Source organism: Pan troglodytes, chromosome 3 (genome assembly GCF_028858775.2).
Source record: "Pan troglodytes isolate AG18354 chromosome 3, NHGRI_mPanTro3-v2.0_pri, whole genome shotgun sequence".
Classification (NCBI taxonomy): domain Eukaryota; kingdom Metazoa; phylum Chordata; class Mammalia; order Primates; family Hominidae; genus Pan; species Pan troglodytes.
The window spans coordinates 88,304,162-88,322,434 of NC_072401.2; the positions used below are offsets into that span (position 1 = coordinate 88,304,162).

Sequence of the window (18,273 nt, forward strand, 5' to 3'; positions counted from 1 at the left end):
GCCTCAGCCTCCCAAGTAGCTGGGATTACAGGTGCTAGCCATTGCATCCAGCTGCCTTTTTTTTTTTTTTTAAATTTTTAGAAACGGTCTCACTCTGTTACCCAAGCTGGAGTGCAGTGATACAATCATGATTCACCGCAGCCTCAACCTCCTAGGTTCAAACTATCCTCTAACCTCAGCCTCCTGAGGAGCTGAGACTACAGGTATGTACCACTATGCCTGGCTGTTTTTTAATTTTTTGTAGAGATGGGGTCTCACTATGTTGCCTAAGCTGTTCTTGAACACCTGGGCTCAAGTGATCCTCCCACCTTGGCCTCCTAAAGTGCTGGAATTACAGGCATGAGCCCTTGTGCCCAGGTTCTGGTATTCTTTAGAGTTATCCTTTATCTGTCTTAATAGTTAACCATGTTTTATTAGTTAGTAACCTTTATATTAAATTTTTCTTGCTGGGTGCAGTGGCTCATGCCTGTAAGCCCAGCACTTTGGGAGGCCAAGGCGGGTGGATCACCTGAGGTCGGGAGTTTGAGACCAGCCTGGCCAATGTGGTGAAACCCTGTCTCTACTAAAAATACAAAATATTAGCCACATGTGGTGGTGGCAGGCACCTGTAATCCCAGCTACTTGGGAGGCTGAGGCAGGAGAATGACTTTGAACCTGAGCTGCGGAGGTTGTAGTGATCTGAGATCGCACCATTGCACTCCAGCCTGGGCAACAAGAGTGAGACTCTGTCTCAAAAAAAAAAAAAAAAAAAAAAAATTCCTGATAAATTATTGGTATAATTTCTGTCTCCTGATTGATAACACCATAGGCTTATTTATTTTCTCCCTATTTTAAAGTTGTCAAATCCATATTATTACTCTTGCAAAATAAATATATTAGCATGCTTTCATGTCATATTAATATTTTCTAGGAATTTAGTTCTGAGTTGTAATTGAAATAGTTTCTATTTCTCTTTTCTTTGGTTCTTTTATTTGGATTTTACTTACATGTTTGATACCTTCTGATATTGCTCCCTCTCTTTCTTTTTTCTTTTGAGACAGGGTCTCACTCTGTTGCCTAGGTTGGAGTACAGTGGCACAATCATAGCTTGATGCAGCCTCAACTTCCCAGGTCCAAGCCATCCTCCAACCTAAGCCTCCCAAGTATCTGTGACCATAGGCGCATGCCACCATATGTGGTTGTTTCTTTTTTTGAAACAGAGTCTCACTCTGTCACACAGATTGGAGTGCAGTGGTGTGATCTCAGCTCACTGCAACCTCTGCCTCCTGGGTTCAAGCGATTCTCCTCCCTCAGCCTCCCAAGTAGCTGGGATTACAGACGTGCATCGGCACACCTGGCTAATTTTTTGTATTTTTAGTACAGATGGGGTTTCGCCATGTTGGCCAGGCTGATTTTGAACTCCTATCCTCAAGTGATCCACCCCCCTCGGCCTCTCAAAGTGCTAGGATTACAGGCGTTGAGCCACCACACCTGGGCCATGGCTAATTTTTTTATTTTTTATAGAGACAAGGGCTCACTATGTTGCCCAGGCTGGTCTTGAACTCCTGGGCTCAAACGATCCTCCTGCCTTGGCTTCCCAAAGTGCTGGCATTATAGGCATGGGCTACCACACCCAGCCTCTGATATCTCTTAAAGCAGTATGAATTTCTGCTTCTCTTATAATGTGGGTCCTTGTGTGACAAATTTTCTGTGAACTTGTATGCTTGAGGCTTAATGTCAGCTTTGCTATGCTTTTATATTTGAATGATAATTTAAGTGGTAACTTATATTTGTGTGCTAGCACATTCTCACATTGCTATAAAAAATACCTGAGATTGGGTAACTTATTTAAAAAAGAGGTTTAATTTACTCATGGTTCTGCCAGCTTACAGGAAGCATGGTGCTGGCATCGGCTTATCTTCTTGGGAGGCCTCAGGAAACTGAATTATGGCAGTAGGCAAAGGGGGAGCAGGCACGTCACATGCCCAGAGCAGGAGCAAGAGAGAAAGAGAGGAAGTGCCACACATTTTTAAATGATGAGTTCTCTCAAGAACTCACTCACTGTCATGAGGACAAACCAGGAAGATGGTGTTAAACCATTCATGGAAATCTGCCCCCATGATCCAACCACCTCCCACCAGGCCCCACCTCCAACATTGCAGATTACAGTTCAACATGAGACTGGGGCAGGGACATATATCCAAACTATCAATTTGTCAGTCTCATATATATACGAGACCAAGTCTCACTCTGTCGCCCAGGCTGGAGTGCAATGGCACGATGTTGGCTCACTGCAACCTCCGTCTCCCAAGTTCAAGCAATTCTCGTGCCTCAGCCTCCCAAGTAGCTGGGATTATGGGCATGCACCACCACATCTAGCTAATTTTTGTATTTTGAGATGGGGTTTTGCCCTGTTTGCCAGGCTGGTCTCAAATTCCTGAGCTCAAGTGATCTGCCCGCCTTAGTCTCCCAAAGTGCTGGGATTATAGGCGTGAGCCACCACACCCGGCCCCCAAACTATATCAATTTGAATGATAATTTATTTAGAATTTTAAATATGAAATTCTAAGCTCTAGGTTTGTTTCACAATACTTAATAAATATTACTCCTTTGTCTTCTTGCAGCACATGTGCTGTTGAGAAATCTAATATCAATATGATCCTTGTTCCTTCATAGATAACATGTTCGTTCTTTCTAGAAGATTTCAGAATTTCTTCTTTATGTATGTTACTTTGACATTTCATTCTAATGTATCTAGTGTGGATCTTTCCTTTTCTCTTTGGCACCTTTATAAACTTTTCAATCTGAAATCATTCATCTTAAATTATAAGAAATTTAATGTTATTTCTTTGACTATATCATCTTTTTTTTTCCTTTTTTTTCTGAGACAGAGTCTTACTCTGTCGCCCAGGCTGGAGTGCAATGGCACGATCTCAGCTCACTGCAACCTCTGCCTCCCAGATTGAAGCAATTCTCCTGCCTCAGCCTCCCGAGTAGGTGGGATTACAGGCTCCCACCACCACGCCTGGCTAATTTTTTGTATTTTTTAGTAGAGATGGGCTTTTGCCATGTTGACCAGGCTGGTCTTGAACTCCTGACCTCAGGTGATCTGCCCACCTCGGCCTCCCAAAGTGTTGGGATTACAGGCGTGAGCCACCGTGCCTGGCCTATGTCCTCTTCTTCCTTTTTGTTTCTAATTTCCCCTCTTGGGACTCACATAGGTGCTGACACTTTTACTTCCATCCTGTCATGCTGGACCCCTGTTGACTTCATTAGGGATGGTACCATGTTTGAGAGGCCGAAGAAGAGACTTGGAACCTGCAAACAAGACAGGGTTTATTGAGGGGACTTAAATACAGGGTGGTCTAGTGTTGGTGGGCTGGACAGGAGAACCACAACCAATTGTAAAAAGCATGCAATTTATATAGCATTTTCACTTAACACACTTCCCCTAGCAACCTCCACCTGGCAATGTTCATTTAACCCAAAACAAAAGAGGGCCTCCATCCCCTGTACAGCCTGCATTCCAGGGAATAGGCTGCAGGTTATGGTCCTCATAGATAAGGAATGAATCTCCGGGTTGGCCACTCCTAGATTCCTTAGCTCGGAACTCCAAACACACATTCTTCTTAGACGATAGGGTCATTCTCAGGGTATGCTTACGTTATTGCTGTCAGGTGAGTCTGCCATACAGGGTCATTCTCTGGGTATACTTACGTTATTGCTGTCAGGTGCATCTGCCATACTGGGTCATTCTCAGGGTATGTTTATGTTATTGTTGTCACATGTGCCTGCTGTACAATCCTCCATATTTCTTTGATATGTTTTATGCATTATCATTTCCTGCTGGCTTTTCCATCTGTTTAGCTGTGAGTTTTTAGAGGAGGGCCTCAACAAACCATGGGAAACTACAACCTAACACCCACTTTTGTAAATAAAGTTTTGTTGGAATGGTCATATTCATTCTCTATGTACTGCCTATGGCTGCCTTTGTGCTATAATAGCAGAGTTGAGTAGTTGTGACAGAGACCATGTGGCCCACAAAACTTAAAATGTTTACTATCTGGCCCTTTACAGAAAAAGTATGCCCACCCCCATTCCTGAAGATAGGAGTCATCTTGTTCTATTTTCCCTCCTAAGGGCCTAGAATGTACCCTGCCCAGGCTTGTTGAATGAATGAATACATGAATAAATAAGCTTCAAAGGACAGATATATCAAAAGGTGGAGGCCAGGCATGGTGACTCATGTGTGTAATCTCAGCACTTTTGGGAGGCTGAGGTGGGAGAATTGCTTGAACCCAGCATGGGCCACATAGCAAGATCCAGTCATGTGTTTTTCTTTTCTTTTTTTTTTTTTTTATTACAGGTAGAACTAGAGCATTCTAGCTAAAGGGAACAGAAATAGAATAAGTAAATACGTACAAGTGAAAATCAAGGGCAGCTTTCCAGTAGAGCAAAATGTCTAGCAAAAGTGAAGTCAGAAAGACTGGTTTAAGAAATATTCTGGGGCCGGGCATGGTGACTCATGCCTGTAATCTCAGCACTTTGGGAGGCCGAGGCGGGTGGATCATGAGGTCAGCAGTTCAAGACCAGCCTGGCCAAAATGCAAACTGGTGAAACCCTATCTCTACTAAAAACACAAAAATTCGCCAGGCGTGGTGGCGGGCGCCTGTAATCCCAGCTACTCAGGAGGCTGAGGTAGAGAATTGCTTGAACCCGGGAGGTGGAGGTTGCAGTGTGCTGAGATCACGCCACTGCACTCCAGCCTGGGCAACAAGAGCAAGACTCCATTTCAAAAAAAAAAAAATTCTGGAAAGTCTGGAGTCTAGAATGAGGAGTTGATACTGAATTCCCTTTGCAATTGCCACATATATCACATGGCCAGAGGTATAATTAAGGAAGATTCATCTGAGAGTGGAGGTTGCTGTAATGGTGAAGTTCTAAGGAGCTGACTCAATGGTGATGGAAAGTTTCTGAGAGACAATGCAGCTGGCTGGAAAGAGATGGGCTTCACAGCCAAACATCTACAACCCAGCCCCACAACATCCCAACTGTGTGACGTTAGGCAATTTGCTCAATCTTTCTGATTTGTAGCTATTTGTCAAACATGGTGATTCAGTGAGGATCCAGTTACAAAAATAACACTCATGCCAGGTAGTTCAGTGGAGAGAATTTAATACTGAAAGACCCAAAAGGGGAAGGTGAGACTATTCAGGCATTAAGCAACTGCCACCCTAAGGTGGGGACTAAGGGAGAACTTAGTGTTACAGGAGCTCAGGAGGCAGGGCTGTTCATTGGGATCTGTAGAAGCTGGGGCTATGGGGGAGGTGCTGCCACTGGGCCAGAGCCATTGCCCAGAGCAGAGAAAGAAGAGAAATACCCAGGAGTCGCCTCTCTTCCTGCCCTTCTATCTCCTCCCAGTGCCTTCCATTGGCCAAACCCACCCAGAAGCCAGTTTCCCAGCAAAGAAGCCCTGAAAAGGTGGTTTGGGAGAATCTACCCCGTGACTGAAGGCAGAGTAGAGGAAGGGCACCTAGACTAGACTAGACTAGATTTGAGGCAAACGAGCAAATGACCTGTGCCATCTATCTCTGACTTGGGGTTGTGTTGAGGCAGGATGAGCTGACACTGTGGGCTTCCACGTAGTATACAATCAGTAAATGGTAAATGTTCTTTTTTTCTTTTTACATCTCCATCCTCATTTTTTACCATTCGTCCCCGAATTCAGACATATTGATGTCTTTTTAGTTTCTAAAGGTCACTATGAACTCTATGACTTTGGGACCTGTGGATATTTAACTCCCTCTGCCCACGAAGTTTCAAGTCCCCGTTTGATCACACACATCTTCCCCAACTTCCTCTTTTCTTTTCTTCTTTCAAAAAATCTTTTTCTTCCTCCTTCCCTCTCCTTCTCTCTTCTCCCTCTTTTGTTTTAGAATTCATCTTAGTTACTACCTCTGCCAGGATGCCTTCCCCAAGTCCTTTAGTGTTTGTTGGATGTCCCTGTCTGTGCTCTGATAACCTCCTATGCTCTATCATGTGTGCCTCTAGCCTAGCACTGAGCAAGACATAGATTTATTTTTTCTTTCCGTATGAGTTTTCTGTTGCTGCATAACAAATTACCACAAACTCAGCAGTCTAAAACAACACTCATTCATTACCTGACAATTTCTATAGGTTACACTTGCAGCATGTTTTACCTGGGTCCTCTGCTCAGGATCTCACTAGGCTGAAATCAAGGTGTAGCCAGATGTATCTTCATCTGGAGGCTTGACTAGGGAAAGTTCATTTTCAAGTTCCCTTGGTACAATCCATTTCTTATGACTGTGGCCTTTCTTATTTTTTTATTTTTTTTTATTTTTACTAGCTGTTGGCCAGAGGCCACCCTCAGCTCCCAGAGGATGCTTTCAAGTCCTTGCTATATGGCCTCTATACAGCATGGTAATTTGCTCCTTTAGGGCCAACAGAAGAGAAGCTGCTGCAGCTTTGGACCTCTCTGACTTACTCCTTCTTTGGCTCCTAGATCCTCTTTTCAAAAAAGAGCTCACCTGGTTCAGTCAGGCCCAACCACACTCAAGGAGAGGAAATGAAATCATGTGGGATTGGGAATCTTGGGAGCCATCTTAGACTTCTGCCTACCACACTCTCCTTCTAGATACGAACTCTCTGAGAACAAGGTTATTCTCTTATTTCTCTTTATATCCCCAGAACTGAGCAGAATTAGTACCTGACAGTAGCTATTTAATACAAGAATAAAGACATAAAACAAAAAAAGGGAAGAAAACTCATAAGGAAGGGAGAGATTTAAGAGGAAAGTTAAATATGACTTGGTAAGTAATGGACACTTGAATCAGAATCCCGAGTCTATAATGGCACCATTAACAAAAGTTGGGAACCAAATAACAGGAATTGGGTAGTATAAGTTCCATGTTAGATACATTGAATTTATTTTGCCTGTGGGACGACCACATGGAATTTGTTGCAAACCAATGAGGGTGATAGTCTGCAACTTAGAAGAGAGATGTGGGTTGGGATGAAACAAAGTATTGAGTGCTGAGTTCTTGAAGTTGTGACATAGTCTTTAAGGTGCTCTTACCCCCAATCCTGCTCCACCGGGGCACTGTAACTTAGCTTTTCTAGTCTAACCCTCTGTATTATTTCTTTTCCTTCCCACTTCTCAACTATTTGACTTTCCCATAATCATTCAGGTTTCCTTTTCCTCTTCTTATTTAGTCCTCCAGATATAACTGTCAGCATGAAAACCCCATTGCCAGCTCCCTTGAGCCTGCTGATGTGAATTTCACACTGATACACACTAGTTGAAACACTTATACGAATCTAATTTTGTGTATAGTGTTAAGAACATGGCCTTCAGCCATGGAAGAGCTGAGTTCAAATTCTACTTCTACTATTTAATTGGTTATATAATCATGATCAAGATGAAATCTCTCTCTGAGGTTATAACTTCTTTATTCATGAACTAGACAATATACCCACATTTTCAAGGAGATTAAATAAAGTTATATGTGTACAATGTCTGGGAAATTGTGGAAACTCAGTTAAATCCCTACATTTGTTTTGGGGGATGAAAAAATATTATTGTGCTCACATTGTGTTTTGTTCCAGCTGCACTGGAATTTTGCAAATTACTACTTTAAATGTGAAATCAGTTGAACAATACAACTACATGACTAAAAAGCATTCACAGTCCCCACTGGATTTGGGGAGTAGTGTGTAGCAATGAGGAAAAATTTACATACAATATGAACCTCATATTTGTTAGAAAAAGTGATGTCAGGTCACTAGGAATCACGTTTTCTGCAAAGTATTCATCACAAAATACAGACAGTTATTTTAATTATAATAATTGTGCACCTGGTTCTTCTTACAGCAAGTTCACATTTGCATATCTGCCTCCCAGATAGAGACAGATAACTAAGAATTTCTCTATCTGCCCACAATCTATACCTGGCTTTCTGTACATTTTCTTGCATAACCTTAGGGATTATAATTGTAGCCTGACTGTCCCCAATCCACTTTCATGTGGCAGTCTCAGTAATCTTTCTAAAATGCCACATGATCAAATCAATCTCCTACCCACCGCATTTAGGATGAAAGGAAAGCTTTGTAGGTTGGCATGTAGTGCCCTTCACTATCAGTTTCTGGTTGACTTTTCCTGTCCTATTTCATATCACTGCCCCCCTCATAATCTTTGCCTTGAAGTCCCGCTCCTCCTCTTGGTTTCTGTTCTTTTTTGGGAACTGGCCCTTCCTCTACTTCCCTTAACCTGGCTTAGACTAATCCTTCCTCCTTTTTCCTCCCTCCTCAGTGCCAGCATCTCCCTCTCCTCATCTACACCACTTTCCCCGGAGTCTGGGTTGGCTGTTTAATTTAATTTTTTTGTTTTTGTTTTTGAGGTGGGGTCTCATTCTGTCACCCAGGCTGGAGTGCAGTGGCATGATCATACCTCAACGCATCCTCGACCTCCAGGGCTCAAGTTATCCCCCTACCTCAGCCCCTGAAGTAGCTGGGACCTCAGTTGTGGACAACCATGCCTAGCTAATTTTTTTGCTTTCTGTAGATACAGGAACTCACTACGTTGCCTAGGCTGGTCTTGAACTCCTGGGCTCAAGTGATCCTCCTGCCTCATCCTCCCAACGTGCTGGGATTCTGAACGTGATCACAGTGCCTAGCCTTATTTTATTCTATTTTTAATCATAAGTATATGCTCAGGTTAAGATTTATTTGTTCCGCCAGGTGTGGTGGCTCACGCCTGTAATCCCAGCACTTTGGGAGGCCGAGGCGGGTGGATCACGAGGTCAGGAGATCGAGACCATCCTGGCTAACATGGTGAAACTCCGTCTCTACTAAAAATACAAAAAATTGGCCGGGCGTGGTGGCAGGCGCCTGTAGTCCCAGCTACTCAGGAGGCTGAGGCAGGAGAATGGCGTGAACCCGGGAGACGGAGCTTGCAGTGAGCCGAGATTGCGCCATTGCACTCCAGCCTGGGCAATAGAGCGAGACTCTGTCTCAAAAAGAAAAAAAAAAAAAAAAAGATTTATTCCGGGCGTGGTGGCTCACGCCTGTAATCCCAGCACTTTAGGAGGCCAAGATGGGCAGATAACCTGAGGTCCGGAGTTCGAGACCAGCCTGACCAACATGGAGAAACACCCGTCTCTACTAAAAATACAAAATTAGCAGGGCATGGTGGCGCATACCTGTAATCCCAGCTACTCGGGAGGCTGAGGCAGGAGAATCGCTTGAACCCAGGAGGTGGAGGTTGCGGCGAGCTGAGATAGTGCCATTGGACTCCAGCCTGGGGAACAAGAGTGAAACTTCATATCAAAAAAAAAAAAAAAAGATTTATTTATATACTTTGCGAGAATAAGTTAATGCCCTTTGAGATATACATGCAGTCATTTGGAGGAACATAATTTAAACTGCTGGCTTAAAATGCTTGGATCTTGCACAACTGCAGAGTTTAGAAGTACTTCAGTTTGACCAAACAGTTGTCCATGTTGTGATGCTGGGCACATTCCTCACCTGCCTCTATCTTAATGTTGTCTTCCCTCCTCATGGGCTGTTTAGGTGCTCTGAGAATACATCCTGTGAGCTTCTATGAGTCCCAGGGGTTTAACTAATTTGTTTTTAAATTTTAAGTAAAATCTGGCTGAAAATTGTCAGGTAACATCCCAGGAGCCCTCATATGAAGAAGCAGCTAAAAAGTCCCATCATCATATTTAAAAGGGAGATTTATTTGGGGGGTGGGGGGGGGGGTTCTGTTAAAAAAAAAAAAAGCACCGATGTCAGAAACATGCTTCATCTTATTAGAAACATAATCTGAAATGTATGAGATTAGATTGTCAAAATTAAGAAAGTGCTGGAATTTCATTGAGTGTGCTAAAAATGTAATTTAAGAATTCTTGTAAGGAAGATGATGGAGGAAAGTGTAGCTAACAAAGTTAAATATCTGCAACTCCATTACATAATTACTCTCCTTTTGTTTATGTCTGAAATTTAAAAAGTAGATATAAAAAAATTTTTAAAGTAGATATAGTGTAATCACTTTTTAAAATAGCCTTCTTATTGACTATTTATATAAGATGACCAGCAGAAGAGAGAGAAAGGCAACTTAAAAAATAATAATAACTCACTGGCATGGCTATCCTTCTTTTTTATTCATTATCAGAAAATTAATTTGATTTAGTCTTTTTAAATAGCCAGTCACCATTCAGGAAATAAATCAACAGAAGTGTGTACTGGAATTATTTATTTACTTGCTTGTTTCTGCCACCACACTGGAATGTCATGAAAATAGGAGCTCTGTCTTTGTCATCAATATGGCTCGTCACCTAGCACATTGCCTTAAGAATATTGATATAAATGGAATGACTTACTCTCTGAACCAAAGCTACATCATCTTCAACAAAATTTTTGCAAAATTACTTTCTTCAATTCCAAAGGCAGGAAAATAAAATGATCACACTTCCACTGTCAACATCATTTACTAAGTTGATCACAGTTTGAAGAGCCCTATAGGAGATACTATGGGATGACACAAAAAGAACACAAAAAAGGAAAACATTTTAGATAGAAGTGGTAAAAGTTTTCAGATTATAAAATATTACCATGCTAATATATATTTCACAATGAAATGTATTCATTATATAGCAAAAACGTTAAAATACTTGTTATTGATTAGAATAGAGATCAGTCTTTGTTAGAAACCTTTAAAAGGTGTACAAACACTTTGTAAGAGATGACTCTTGTCCCATCCTGCTCAGGGATGACCAGAACTTTCATCTTAGATAGATACACCACCAGGTTTCATCAGGGACACCTTAATTATTTTAGCTGTCTAGGTAAACCAATCTCCCGATGGGAGGATATGGAGTAGGGCGAAGAGTTATATTTTGGAAAACAATCCATGGGAAATTAAGTCAAGTAGCCAAAGGTTTAATTTGGAAATGCAAATATCCATCAATTAGGTTTTCAATTATGTGGACAATAAAAGAGTTGAGCAGAGCAGTAGAGACAAACAAAATTAAAAAGAGAAAAGACAGAGAAGGCAGGGAGGGGCTTATTTTCACACATTATACCAATTTACATTACACATCATATTAAATTTAAGTAAGGCGCTTTTCTTCATCCAAATAATTTCACCCATTTTAAACCATAAAATACTGTCGGCGAAATCTCATCTGGGCCATTTGATGTAATCTTTCTGCGTCCCTTTCAGGAAGGAAGGTGCGACAACACAATGAAGACAGCCTGTTGCTTTCCTTGGTATGTTTACAGCAGGAATCAGGCAGCGACTTAACTAGACATAAGTTTCCCCTTCTTCCCATGGGTCTATTTGCCAAAGCCCCCTGCACCTATTAGAATTTTCTGAGGTTGGGCTGGTGGAGAGCAGAAACCCGGAGGCTAGATTCAGGAGACCTGGTTTCCCATGCCACTTAGTAGCCTGTGACATTGAGCACAATACTTACTTTTCGGCGCTTCCGTTTCATTATTTGGGAAATGGGAACAATGTATCTGTTTTATAAGATTGTTGTGAAGATGAAACAGGCCTGTGTGTGAAAGGCCTTTTCTAAATTGTGAAGCGCTCCCCAGATGTTAGTTATTATCTCCTTTAAAGGGCACAGAATCTGTTTCAATAGTATAGGAGGTTGCAAAAAGGCTCCTTGACACTTTTTGCTCAGAACTGGACCCTGAGCTTAATCTCGCCGTAAAGTGAAAGGGTCCTTGCGCCCCCACAGCAGCCCGGGGCAGGGTCACCCTCGCGACCGGGGCGGTCATTGCCGTATTCCGTCCTGAGCTGCCGCTCCCCCACGATCCTCCCACCAATCCCGGGAGGGCCGCGACGTCCCTTGCCGCTTGGGTGGCGCCAGCTAGAGGGCGCGGGCCGGGGCGGAACCCGGTACCGCAGCTCGGGAGGTGGGGTGGGGGCGTGGCCTCGCGCGGAGGGCGTGGCCTCGGGGCGTCCCGGGCAGCCGGCGCGCTGAGCTTGCCAGCCAGCTAGCGAGCGACGGGCTCGCGCGGCCCCTGCGCACTCGGCCGCCGCCTGCGCGCGTTGCGGCCGCAGCTGCACCTTTGCCTCCGCGGTTCCGCAGCCGAGCCCCGGGAGGAGGCGCTCCCCTGCGTCGTCCGCACTTGCGCCCTTTCCCACCGCAACAGGTCAGGGGAGGGCGGAGGTGACGAGGGCGCCCGACCGGGGACTAGAGGACGGAAGGGTCTGGAAGGTGAGCGCAGCCCTGCGCCACCCAGGGCTGGGGGTCGATCCGCCCGGCCCCCGACGCCGCCGCCGCGGACTTCTCGGAAGCCGAGGCTCTCCCCGCCTCTCTGCCGGCTTCCCAGCACGCTGACTCAAGTCGCTGGCGTTCCCACTTTTCCGGTGGGAGCCCTCGGGGAGAACGGGCGAGGGCTCAGAGCTCTCACCGCCCTACTTGCGATCCCGCGGCAGGTAGCGCGTAGAAAAACAGGGGACGGGGACATGGGAAGAGACCCATGCTCCTCCCTCACCCGCAGCCCCCAAGTCAGACGTTTGCCTGTGCACCCCGCGTTTTGCGGAGAGCTGTCCCGTTGTTGGGACCTGCTACTTGAGTTGCGTAATGAGTCCCAGAAGTTTCTCGGGGGGAGGGGGCGGGGAAAAGTGGGGTTCTTCTCTCCTGCACCCCGGGACCCTTCCCTGTGCCTGTCGTGGAGAGAGATGAGGGCTTCCTGTCGCGTCTCGCTGAGAGCAGGAGGGAGGCGTGTGTCGGTGGTCCGTAGCCTCCGGGGAGGAGTTGGAGCCACCTTCTGAGACTTAACTTCTGGGACAGAGGGAGAGGCGTCTTTAGTATGGGACTGGTTAATTTCTCTTGATAATGCTTTTTTCCCTCGGGTGTCCCATCGTCTGTGGCCGTCGCAACCCCACCCTCCGACGGTGCGAGCGCCGGAGCCAGCGAATGAGAGGGGAGAGAAGGTGGAGAGTGTGAATCACACGTTACCTTAGTGTAATGGTAGTTGTATTAATGGAGCTGCGACGGGCCTGCGGGCGGTTCGATACCGTCCTGCTAGTTTTCTCTTCCCGGAGCTTCTCCACCACCAGCACCCGCATATTGTTATGCAGATCATCCCGGGAAGGCACTTGGCTTTGGAGGTGGAGATGTGTCCGAATCTCCCTTGAACCAGTCTCTGTTGGGGGGAAAGGCCTTGCAGCCAAGTGATTTGTTTTAAGGGTGGAGCCGGAGATAATTTTAAACCCCCTCCCCCTTGGTGCACGTTGCGGGGTGTGACTCACCACGGGGAAATCAGACTGATTTAAAACCTTCAGTGCAAACTTGTAAATTAAGGCGAAGACCCAGTGTTCCCTGGGACAGTTGCAAAGTGAGAAGAGCTCAGAAACTGAAGCACAGAAACGTTAGGTAGGAGTCTGAGAGGCGTGGAGAATTTTGCTTGTGCAAGATTATTTCAGAGCAAGGTCATGCGGTGTGTGTAGAAGGTAGGTGGCCGTGGGTTACCTCTCTCAGACCTGCGTGGTGTTGGCCTCTGGGTGGGGATAAAAGTCACGAAAAAGACCTTTGGACCCAGAGTCTAGTTTTTTTTCTTTGGGGCCGAAGAATACCTAGGCATGGCCCTGTTTCAGTGTTTACTTCCTCTGTCTAATGTATTTCCTTAGCTCGCCTTTCATCTTTAGTGGGAAGGATTACTTGAGTGGATATTCTGGAAGTAGATTCACAGGAGAATGGAAAATTCTGGATGGTTTGCTTGCTTTAATTTCAAGGTGTTGTCTCTTATGGATGTTGGGAAGTATTGTACTTGAATATTTGAAGATAAATATGGAGAAAAGCAGTGGTGAGAACTAAAGGAAAATGATCCAAGGGGAGATGAGAGAAAGCAACAAAATACATAAGTAGTACGTAAAACTAGAGAAACTCATTGGAATTAAGCCATTTTTATGGAGAGAAAGAACCAAGGAAATAATTTGGGATAGATTTGGTCACTTTGAGACAAATAGAGATTGAAGAGTGGGACTTTTGGGGAAAATGAGTTTAGATATTGGAGACTTTTCTTTTTTCAAATATAACTTACAAGGATGTTGAGGCTGGAGATGTGAGACTTGCAGGTATGTTGCTGTGAATTCTTTGCTTTTCACCTGCAAGAAAATGAACTGTTAAATATTAATCTGCCTTATTCACTGTAACAATTGAATTTGTGTCTTTGGCGTTTGCTTAACTCTTCAACTTTGCAAAACTATAATTTTGAAGAATCACAGTGTGTTAAATTAGAATACAAAGATCATTTAGAGATTGAAAATTTATGACAAAAGTCCAGGCCATTTTAAACATTGCTTTCTCCTACATGCGTAACAGGCATGCATTTTTTGCCACCAGAATCACTAATCTACTATAGGGTAATAAGACTATATCAAAACTAGCTGTCTCTTCTATTTCCTCTCCGGTTTAACTGAATTTTGCAGAGCTGGTTGAGGTGAAAGTTACTTTTTTAATTGACTGAGGACTTGCTTAATTAGGTTTTGGATTAAATTTGGAAGAGACTATTCAATTAAAATACATATATATTTATCAGGCACCTTTACAAGTCACTTTATTTATTTTTGAGACAGGTTCTCACTCTGTCACTTAGGCTGGAGTGTGGTGGCACAATCATAGGTCACTGCAACCTCCAACTCCTGGGCTCATGGGATCCTCCCTCCTCAGCCTCCCAAATAGCTGGGATTACAAGCATATGCCACCATGCCCGGCTAACATAAAAAATCTTTTGGTAGAGATGGCTTGGGGTGGGGTGGGGTGGGGGGGGCGGCTCCCTGTGTTACCCAGGTGGGTCTTGAACTCCTGGCTCAAGCAGTCCTCCCACTTTTGCCTCCTCAAGTGCTGAGATTACAGGTGGAAGCCACCGTGCCTGGCCTACAAGTCACTTTAGCCAGGTGATTGTTTAGTTGAAGTTTCATATTGCCTGAAAGTTGAAAAGAGGGGTGAAAAAATTGAGCTTAGAAAGGGTAAACTTGTTTTCAATATTTTTTGAAAAGCTGATGGAAGGAGTTCTATGTTCAACTCTGTAATTTGTGGGCCCAAAGTTCCTTTATTTCAAGGCTCTAGACCATTAACTAATTTTTTGGGAGATTGAGAAAGTATGTTGGAGAGAGTGCAAATTAAGGAACCTCATTGGGGCCAGGTGTGGTGGCTCACGCCTGTAATCCCAACACTTTGGGAGGCTGAGGCGAGCGGATCACCTGAGGTCAGCGGTTCTGGACCAGCCTGACCAATATGGGGAAACCCCATCTCTACTAAAAATACAAAAAGTAGCTGGGCATGATGGCGTGCTCCTGTAATTACGCCTCCTCGGGAGGCTAAGGCAGGAAAGTCGCTTGAACCCAGGAGGCGGAGGTTGCAGTGAGCCGAGATTGCACTGCTGCACTCCAGCCTGGGCCACAGAGCAAGACTCCGTCTCAAAAAAAAAAAAAGAAAAGGAAAAAAGTAACTGTATTTACCATAAATATACAGAGTTTGATTAGTGATATTTTCCTCAAATAATAAATTCAACAATGGTTTCTCAAGTGAAGTATAATTGGCAGTTGCTTTCTAGTAGTCTCTTTTTTTAAGACACAGTAGAAGCTTATTTAATAGTGTTGATTTGGATCTTAGATTTTAAAATAGATTACATAAACTCTGTAATCCATTTATTAAAATTCTACCACAGCATGGAAATAAATGTGAAATATGTGGCTCTTTGTAGGTACACATCCATTATTCATGATTGTTTATATCTGGACAACAGATTGTTATAGACTTGACACCATGAGACCCCAAGGTCATCAGGGTTGCTAATAGGAGTTTCTGTTGTATGCCTTAGGACAGAACTTCAGTAGTATTCCCGAAGGGAAGAAAATCAGCTGATTTTCTTAAATTATCTGGCCCATTTTAAACATGACTAAGGATTTCTTGCTAGAGTGACTTTTTCCTATTAAAAGACTGAGATTATTGTGACAAATAGTGCCTGAAGGAATCAATTACATCATTAATATAGTATCTCATATTCATTCCTAATACCGCGTTAAGTATTGAGTAGCTTCTGTGAGCCAGACGGTATCCTAAGCATTGGAGAAATTGTGATGGTAACATCATCAAGAAAGAGAAAGGGCCTGTGCAGGTGGAACTTATATTGGCACTTCACTGTTTACCAACAGCTTTCACATGGCATAATCATTTAAGCCTAATTGTGACTCTGAAATTGGAATTCATTTTCCATTTTAAAATCAGGAAATTGAGTTGAAGAAGTTAAGTGACTTGACTCTGTGACTCAAAGCCTGGTGCCCTTTCTACTATGGTACACTGTGTTGGCTATGTTGATGTGTGGTTTCCTGTTTTTCAAGAATTACAGCTTGACTCTAAAATATAAATAGTGTTTCTCCTTGGGTAAGTAATTCTTTCTGATCACTATGGGAATAAAAACAAGTATTTTCATTTAGGATTTTGAACATTTGTGCCTCCAAAGGAAAAAATTATGCAAACCTATTTAACAGACACGTGGTGTTTATTTGCACTAGATAAGAATCCTTACCTTTCTAAAAATTAAATGGGCCTTACAGAATAGCTGCCTTAGTGCTTGAAAACTATTATTCAACTTGTGAAAGCTCAGTTCATAAATTTTTTAGAGCATATCCCTATGTAAGTCAGAACATACTCATACCATTTCCTTCTGTCTTATAGATACAGTGAATATGTGCAGCCTGGCAGTAGTTCTCAGACCTATAATGTACTCCTGAAAGGCTTGTGAAAACACAGGTGTGCTCCTCTTACCCGTCCCCCGAGTTTCTGATCCAGCAGGTCTAGGGTAATGCCCAAGAATTTGCATGTGTAACATGTTTGTGGCTGATATTGATGCTGTTATTTCTGGAACAACACTTTGAGAACCACTGTGGTATAGCAGAGAGTTTAAAAAGGTTTCTGAGTCAGACAGCTTGGGTTTGAATCTTGGATATGCTACCTACTAGCTGTCAGACCTTAGGCAAATTACTTTTTTCAAGAACTATGAAGGCTGAGCGAGCACTGCTGCTTACGCCTGTAATTCTAGCACTTTGGGAAGCAGAGGCGAAAGGATCGTTTGAGCCCAGGAAATTTGAGACTAGCCTGGGCAACAAAGTGAGACCCCTTCTTTAAACAACAGCAACAGCACCTGTGAAGTCTGAGGTTTTACCCTACTCTCAAGCTAACTAACCTGCCACAGTTTCATGGACCCCTGGGTTACAGAGGAATGACTTTATCACTCATCAAGATAGCTGTAGCCAGAATATCAACATTTTCTTACACTGGTTTCCTAAGCCCCAATTTTCCAAAGGGTTATGTGAAGGGGGAAGAGAGCCAAGTGACACATGCAAAAACAGTGGGTTGTATTAACAGGAAGGGAATCCTGAGTTTTTATGAGACAGAGTCTCACTCTGTTGCCCAGGCTGGAGTGCAGTGGTGCAATCTTGTCTCACTGCAACCTTCGCCTCCCAGGTTCAAGCAGTTCTGCCTCAGCCACTCGAATAGCTGGGATCACAGGCATGTGCCACCACGACCAGCTAATTTTTGTATTTTTAGTAGAGACGGGGTTTCACCCATGTTGGCCAGGGTAGTCTTGAACTCCTGACCTCAGATGATCCACCCGCCTCAGCCTCCCAAAGTGCTGGGATTACAGATGTGAGCCACTGTGCCTGGCCTTCCTAATCTTTTATAGTTGTCAGTAAGCATGTCTGCTCTTCACAGGGAGATTTTATCTTTTTTTTTTTTTTTTTCTTTCCCCTAATCATTAGAACCTGTGAAGGGAGAGGCTGGGCATGGTGGCTCATGCCTCTAATTCTAGCACTTTGGGAGGCTAAGGTGGGTGGATCACTTGAGGTCAGGAGTTTGAGACCAGCTTAGCCAACATGGTGAAACCCTGTCTCTACTAAAAATACAAAAATTAGCCGGGTATTGTGGTGGACACCTGTAATCCCAGCTACTCGGGAGGCTGAGGGAGGAGAATCGCTTGAACCCTGGAGGTGGAGGTTGCAGTGAGCAGTGATCGAGATTGTGCCACTGCACTCCAGCCTGGGTGACAGAACGTGACTCGGTTTCAAAACAAACAAAACCTGTGAAGGGAGAGTTTTATCTTGATTATACTGCATAGTGAACATGCTGCCCTTAGTGCTAGGAGACTATCCCTAATTTTCCAAGGCTGTTCACCATACAAACATCTTTAAAGATAATTTGAAACAGCTAGGTACAGTGCCTCATGCCTGTAATCGCAGCACTTTGGTAGGCTGATGTG

At 43.9% G+C, this 18,273-nt stretch overlaps 1 protein-coding gene and 1 long non-coding RNA gene across 17 annotated transcripts in view; one reads left to right on the forward strand and one right to left on the reverse strand.

Moving 5' to 3' along the window:
* The window catches only part of AFF1 (ALF transcription elongation factor 1), a 247,133-nt gene that overhangs the window by 30,871 nt on the left and 197,989 nt on the right, over positions 1 to 18,273 (forward strand). For 5 of the 16 annotated variants that reach the window (XR_010156322.1, XM_016951839.4, XM_063808945.1 and 2 more), the window contains exon 1: positions 11,938 to 12,221. The exons of 1 other annotated variant lie outside the window; for it this stretch is intronic. The gene's annotated coding sequence lies outside the window, so the exon portion shown is untranslated. Of the gene's footprint in view, positions 1 to 11,216; positions 11,266 to 11,937; positions 12,222 to 12,974; positions 13,463 to 16,696; positions 16,767 to 18,273 lie in introns of those variants that run through there. 10 more of the 16 variants (XM_009447995.5, XM_063808946.1, XM_063808942.1 and 7 more) reach the window with 5 other exon arrangements.
* LOC104006125 (uncharacterized) lies at positions 1,872 to 11,832 on the reverse strand. Its single transcript, XR_001717018.4, has 3 exons — positions 11,469 to 11,832; positions 10,377 to 10,524; positions 1,872 to 3,297 (listed from the first exon to the last, which is right to left on the reverse strand). It is a non-coding gene; the product is annotated as an uncharacterized LOC104006125 (long non-coding RNA).